Source organism: Prionailurus viverrinus, chromosome B1, assembly GCF_022837055.1.
Source record: "Prionailurus viverrinus isolate Anna chromosome B1, UM_Priviv_1.0, whole genome shotgun sequence".
Classification (NCBI taxonomy): domain Eukaryota; kingdom Metazoa; phylum Chordata; class Mammalia; order Carnivora; family Felidae; genus Prionailurus; species Prionailurus viverrinus.
In genome coordinates, this window is record NC_062564.1 from 199280122 (window position 1) to 199287635 (window position 7514).

The 7514-nt window shown below is 49.0% G+C and overlaps 1 long non-coding RNA gene across 1 annotated transcript in view; it reads right to left on the minus strand.

The window, feature by feature from the left end:
• Positions 1-4360, minus strand: part of LOC125163871 (uncharacterized) — a 28819-nt gene extending 24459 nt beyond the window's left edge. The window contains exons 1-2 of the long non-coding RNA XR_007151575.1: positions 3962-4360; positions 1818-1882 (exon numbers count right to left, since the gene is read on the minus strand). This is a non-coding gene — a long non-coding RNA (uncharacterized LOC125163871). The remainder of the gene's footprint in view (positions 1-1817; positions 1883-3961) is intronic.
• Between the last annotated feature and the right edge of the window lie 3154 nt (positions 4361-7514).

Genomic DNA, 7514 nt, shown 5'->3' on the forward strand with positions numbered 1-7514 from the left:
GGCAGACTCCGGCTGATGCAGCTTCAAGTAGGGTGGACCCACCGTTCTCAGGCAGTTCTGGCCCGGGGCTGCCGCTGCTAAGATGGGGCTTTTGTGTGAATTAGGAGGCACCCTCCAGAGTAAAATGTACACTTTGACCTCAGCTGCATGGCACCCTGCACCCCCACCCCCGCTCCAGCAGTGCCCTTTGCCTGGAACCCTGCAACAAACACATCCCAACAGTCACTTTCTGGGAGTGCTGGGAAAGGCAAGCCACCATGAACATGCGGGGTTTGATGCTCCTGTCATTGAACAGGATGCTTGATCAAATCGGTCCAATTCTGTACCCCTTAGGACCAGCATAAAAGGTACAAAAAAAAGAAAACAAAAGACAAAAAACAGAACAACAACAAACGACAACCATCAAAAATCCCTTGCATTTCATGTAGAGGATAAATGTCAAAAAATACCTAAGAACCCTCTATTGAAAAATAATACCTAATGGGGAAGGGGTGAGGAGGCAATGTTGCCTTGTCAGATTTGGGGTTTTTTTTAACATAAAGCCACTGTAACTGAAACATACTAGAAATTCACAAATAGGAAACTTAAGGTGCGGCAAAGGTGCCATGACAAGTCAGTGGAGAAAGGGAGGTTTATTTAAACACAGATTGTTCCATCCAAAGCTGCCTGTCAAACAGGGAGGAAAAGGTAGATACATAAAAAATAATACATATGTACATAAAGAAATAATTCCATGAAAATTAAATCTTTAAAAAGCATTGAATAACTACTTAGAAGAAAATCTATGACAATATGTGTATGTTCTTGGCATTTGTGACAGTGGTGTGTGTGTTTGGGGGATGTCTTAAGCAAGCCGGGACAATCCAAAACAACAACAACAACAACAACAACAACAACAAAAGGAAATGAAACATTTGACTATGTAAATATTTAAACCATGACAAGAAAAGACAATAAGCAACATCAGAAAGCACAGATTACGAAAAATCTTTGAAGCACATATGTCAGATAAAAGATTCCTTGACATGGTACTTCAATGAACTCCCGTAAATTGATAATATAAGAACAAATAGTCCAATTGAAAAATAGTCAAAGAATAAAAATAGCCATTTTATAGAAGGGGAAATCCTGATGTTCATGGACAAATGAAAAAAAGAGCTCAACTTCACAATTATTAGGGAAGTAGCAATTAAAGTAACAATGAGTTAACATGTTTTTCACCCAACAGGTGGCAAAAAGTTGAGAAGAATGTTACACTCAGTCCTAGTAGGGGGGCCAGAAGACAGAAAGCCAAGCTGGAGGTCCTATAAATTGTTAATAACAACGGGCACTGGAATTACTTCAGCACTTACGAAATTAACTTGGCAAACAAACTCTGTTAATATATCTTTCTGCTCCGCAATTCTAATTCTAGAATTCCATCCTATAGGAGTTACTATTCAGTATATTCTAAAAACCAGGTATTGTGTTTTGGTTTGAGAATCAAATCTGTTCAAAATAAAGATCACAATGCAAAGTGCCTTCTGCAGCACCAGCAATAACAGTTTTCATGACTGGCTGTCTATAATTTTCACATTTTTATTTATAAATGACAAAAAAAAAAAAGATTTTCTAGACAGGTACTTGCAAGCACTTCCCTGCAAATAACACATTCCCAGTGTACGTCGTCTTTATTTCCAATAAATGTAAAGCCAAACTGGATAATATTATAATATTGGACACAATTTTTCCTTTGTGTCATTTTTAATTACTTGAGGAATCTTGACACTGACCGCCATCCTGCTGGGGAGAAATGTTCAGGGGAGTGAATGACATACCAGCTGATTCGGAAGGAGTTCCTCTGACCTTCAGGAACCACGATCTGCACACAGAGCTCTCAAAGCTGTAAAGAAAGAAAAGAAGATACATCACCCTTGACCCTGACATTACAATAAAAACAGTGGAAGCCTCCCACTGATAGTAGGAGATGCACTGGCCTTCACTTTGTATCTGAAGATTTTTGAAGCGATTGGGTTGGAAAGAGAAACGTTACTTCTATTTCCTCCGCAGGCTTCTCCCTCGGCGTTGTTGCTTCTGCTGATTTAAACTGGCAGAGCATCCAACACCTACTGTTCCGTTGCCATACCATGTTGGCTCATGCTTGGCCCATTCCCATCCTTTCCTGTCCCAAACCATGGATTGGTTCACAGAAGCTTTTTCTGTGGCAGTTACTCCAAAATAGTAGTTTACTTCCCTTTTGAAATTCAGCCGGGGGCAAAGCAACAGATGGCAGGTATGGTGGTTCTGTGATACTCGGGGACCCACCTTCATTCTTCTACCTCGTTACTTACTCCTCAGTAAGTTATATTCGCTACATGATTCACAGGGGCTGTGCCAGCTCCAGCATTGTTTCTTCATCCTTTTATTCAGACCAGCAGAATGAAGAAGGGACAAAGAATTGCATGCCCTTTCTTTAAGAACCTTTCTGGGGGCGCCTGGGTGGCTCAGTCAGTTAAGCATCCGACTCTTGATTTCGGTTCAGGTCATGATTGCACGGTTTGTGAGTTTGAGCCCCGCATCAGGCTCTGTGCTGGCAGGATGGAGCCTGCTTGGAATTCCCTCTCTCTCTCTCTCTCTCTCTCTCTCTCTGCCGCTCTCCTGCGCACACTCTGTCTCGCTCAAAGATAAATAAATATTTTTTTTTAAAAAAAGAACACTTCTGGATGTTACGCATATTCTAGCTCTATTTACTTTTCCCATTGACTAGAGCCCAGTGACATGATCACACCTAGCTACAAGCAAGACATGAAACTTGAGTCTTTCCTTCTGAGAGCTTCTCACTGGACATTTAAGAGTACTCTATTAAGCCGAACTCTCCTTTTTGCCTGGGCAATTGGCAAAGCATCGGTTGGTGGCTGCTGTTGTCAGCCTGGGCTTCTGAACTAAAGACGTCAAGGAGCCAAGTTCTTGGCAATCCATGGTGGACATAAAGTGTAAAGTGAAAAATAAACCGACAGCTTTTTAAGCCAACGAGATTTGGGGGTTGTATATTGCTTCGGCGTAACCTAGCCCATCCCCACTGATGCAGTAGCTAAATCACCCAGAGCTCTCCATCTGAGAATCTCCCTGCCTCTTCCACAAAGTCTGTTCATCTCATTTTCAGATACTATTATTATCCTCATCATTTCCCAGATGAGAACATTTAGACATGAAAGCGTACACAAAGAGTTAAGTGCCAATATGCGCAGCTGGGGATTCCAAGTCTGCTTTCCTGCTGTGGTGACTCAAACCAAGATAGAAACTCAACGGGCATGGGTGTCTATTGAGGGCCAGGCCCTCTCCTCCAGCGCTGGGAATATAAATGCGAACAAGACAGCCAATAACTTCTTTTGTCCTGTGGGAGAATGAGAAGACCCAAGTATGATTTCAGTTTGTTACAAAGAACAAAACACAGGAATGCGCTAGAGCGAGGGGAGGTGATGACCATGGGAGATTAAAGGGTTAGAAAGGCCCCTAAGAAGGTGCTTTTTGAATTGAGAGGAGAAAGATGAGCGATGTCCCCGACAGAGGGAACATGTGCAAGGGTCCTGGGACAAGAGAAACCCGGTGCCTCAGCGCTGCAGAGGTCGCCAGTGTGGCAGAACACAGGAGTGAGGAGGGGCGAGGAAGAGGTGCTGCGGGAGGTCAAGTCAGACAGCACTGGAGGGTCCTGCGAGGACCCTTCTGCTGGGGAGTGGCTCCGTCCCACTTGCTTTGTGGAAGGAGCACTCTGGCTGCCTCAGCCTGGATGAGAGTGCAAGCAGGGAGGTGAGACAGAAGGCTATCCCAGCAGCCTAGAACTGTCTGCGGTGAAGGACCAGGTCTTCCCCCGCGCCCCGCCCCCATCCTTCCGGAACACCCAGGCGTCCACTGCAAGCGGCCAGAACGCAGCCCGAGCCATGAGCGACTTGAATTAGAGTACACCCCACCCACATTCCCCTACCTTGTTCCAAGGATCCCCAGCTGGGATGCCGAAGCTGTGTCCAATTGCTATGAACGTTGCTAGCGCTCCTCTCCCTTTTTGTCCTCCCTTTTGTACCTCCCTGGGGAACTTTTTTGGGGACGTGCTGTCCCCATCAGGCTTCGGCTACCCCTGGTCTAGGCAAGGGACGCTGAGCAGTCCTGCAAGCCGGGCCTGTCCCAGACTGGTGCGTCAGTGATGAACAAAAGAGCCATGTCATGAACACATGCCCTGGTGGGACTCACAGCCCAGAGGCGGCGGCTCCCATTTACTTGCAAGTCTAAGAAAATGCGAAGAGTGGGAGGCTGTCAATCATCAGGGACTCCTTCGGCCCCACCCTCGGGATCCCCAGGCAGGCATCTGGCCTCTGGGTAAATGGCAACTTTGCAAACGCCGGTCGCGAGAGCGCACGCCACTAGGCTCGGAGTCCCCCGTTATCTCGCCAGCTCGGCTAGTCCAGGCCCCGCCCCTCCCCCAAAGGAGCGGGATCGCCCCCCCACCCCCACCCCCGGGCTGGGACGCCCAGGTTACCAGGCCAACCGCCGGGTGAGCACAGAGCCGCCTGCGCCGGGTAGAGTTCTACAGGCGCCGGACCCCCAGGGCCGGCCGCGCAGCGACGCCACCGGCCCCCGGCGGTACTACAGCTCCGGCCCTCGCTGGCTGGGCCGGGGCGGCGTCGAGGCTGCCTCGAGGGGCTCTACCGGCCGCGCATGCCCGGTGCGCGGCTCGCGGCTCGCGGCTCGCGGCTCCCCGACCGCGCGCTCCTGCGAGGGGGGGCTCCCGTGGCGGGAGAGTGCGGCCCGTGGCGCCTGAAAAGCACGCAGCGCCGCCAGGGGGCACTAGGTGGCTGGAACCTGAGCCTGGCGTCGGGTGCTCCCCCGCCCCCTTTTGAGTTGATACAACACTTCTCAGAGACGCTAGTAACTTGCCCAAGGTCACACAGCCCTTGCAGAAAATTAATGGGATTGGGATTCGGACTCTGCAGTCTCCACTCCCTGTGCCCCAGGTATGGGAGGAGCACCGAATTTGAGTATCTTAGCAGTCCTGTAAGACCTTGGAGACTGAGCAGCGGTCTTTCTCCCGCTTTCACAAGAGAGCATACAAAGGCTCAAAGAAGTCACTAGATCTCTCTGAAATATGTTAAACAACAGAAAAGCCACTTCCTTGGGGCTCCTGTTTATGCAGAGTCATGAAATGCCTGAGAGATTTTCATGTCTTTGCCTGCCACCCCCCCTTCCCACGCCCCCCCACCCCCCGCCTCCCGCAACTAGACCTGAGTTCCAAAACTGGTTGTTAGAGACCTGGCCTTTTTCTGAGGCACACAGGTCGAGTACCTTCCTCTGAGCCACAGGGTCCTCAATGGCAGAATCCTGGTAAATGACTTCCTAAGATCACAGTTTGTAAGTGCCCAGGACGATCTAGATCGGCACTGTTCTTCCTTCTCTCCTTCAAACATGCACAACTCTGCCCCTCGCAGGGTCTACCACCACCCCCCACCCTGACAAAATGAATGCTCCCCAGAGGAGCCTGATCGAAGTAAATGTTGGTTGAATGGTAAGTAAATGAATGAGCATCCGCCCCCAACCCTTACACTCAATGATTGGTTTTGTTTACCTGTCTTGCCGCCTCCTGTATGTTAGGTAATCATATCTGGGAGCTTGAATTCGTTTCTTAGGGCTGCGGTAACCAACAGAAATTCATTGTCTCAGTTCTGGGAGCTAGAAGTGTAAAATCAAGGTGTCCTCGGGGCCCTATTCCCTCGGAATGCTATAGGGAAAGCTCCTTTCTTGCCTTTTCCGGTTTCTGACAGCTCCAGGTATTCCTTGCCTTGTGGGAACAGAACTCCCATGTGGCTTTGTCTTCACATGGCCCTTTCTCCCCATGCTTCTCTATGTCTCCACAGGGCATTCGCCTCTCTGAATTTCTTCTTTTTTAAGGACACCAATCATATTATATAAGGGCCCACCTAATGACTTCATTTTAACTATGTCTGCAAAGACCCTGTTTCCAAATAAGGTCACATCCACTGGGGTGAACTTGCATTTCCATTCACTGGGGATTAGGGCTTTAACAACTCTTTTTGCGGAGACGTGATTCAGCCTGTAACAGAGGTGATCTATGGAACACTGAAAAAGGACTAGGCAAACTAAACAGGAAGGGGGAGAACGTCCCTGGTTGAACGGCGAGCAGTAACATTTCCAGATGAACTCTCCCTGCTTTAAAGAGGGGACAGTATGTCAACTTTAAGGGGGTCTATGGGAGTGGTCTCTATTCCAGCTGGGCCCTTTTCCAGGCTGTAAATACCCCCATTTCCAGACCATCCACAAAGCATTTTATGTGACTGAATGTGGGCTTCTGAGAAATGTAAATCTGTCAGGGACTATGCTAAGCCTTGACCTGCTTTCTCTTGTTTAATGTTGACAACTGCCCTGTGAGCTAGGTCCCATTGTTCCCTGAATTTTACATGAGAAGCTGAGTTTCACACAGGTTAGGGAGCAGACTCACAGCTGCTTCTTGCCTGAGCTGGGATTTATAACCAGCTCTAACTCCAGAAACCTTTCCGGGAAAGCCAGTGGTACTGTCCATCGACTCCGGGTGACTCCAGAGGCTAGAACTGCAATGCAGGAGTGGAAGTTAAAAGGGGAGGTGACAATTCGGCTACATTTTAGGGAAAATCCTCTAATGCCTAGCCTTCTGTTTCTCCAACACCTAGAATTAACGGGTTTTTCTGGCATTCAGCGCCTTTGGCCACCAGCGATGTCTAGGCAGTGGCCAAGCTAGATTTTCGGTGCCCTTCCCAAGGCCATCCCACTCTGGAGGGAGCTGGAACTCTCTGCCCTATGGATATGAACTCTTTGTACATAAATGCGTTTTTGTGAGGAAAGGCCCGCTAGCTTTTCTGAGCCACAGAAGATACAGAACCAGGAAGCTCCCTTATCAGGAACGAAGGTCCGGCATTGCAGCAAAGAGCAGCGGGGGAAGAACCTGCCGTCGGTGATCCCTCTCTGGGTCGGCATGCTCTCTGCTCAGCTCTTGTTATTTCAGTTGGGGGGGGGGTGCATTTTTGCCTAGCTGCCGGTCCTGTGGCTGACACGGGTCTTCCCGAACTCCACTTCGTGTGGAAGAATCGCCCCGGCCCTGCATCTTCGCCCTGCTTCTGGGCAACGTCCATGCACCCTGACCTCTGGCCTCCCAACAGGAAGGTGTTGGAATCCCGCCTTGCTCCTTCCGGAGCTTTGAAATAAACTGTTGACGGTTATTCCTGGAGAAATTGCTGCTCCCTGCCACAGTCTGCCCTTCCTAGGAAGCACTTTTATTTTGTAGGAAGCAACGTCTGAGTCACTTTTTATTGGGACTTGGCCCCCTTCTTTCCTCAGAGACGGATCTATTTTAGGCACACTTTCTTTCCGAAAGGTCAAAAGTGCGCGTGTGTCGGGGGTGGAAGGAGGTTCCCAGCAAATGGTATCGGAGTCCAAGCAGCAGGACAAAACGCGCATTAAATGAGCTCACACCGTCTCCAGACTTTCCCGCAATC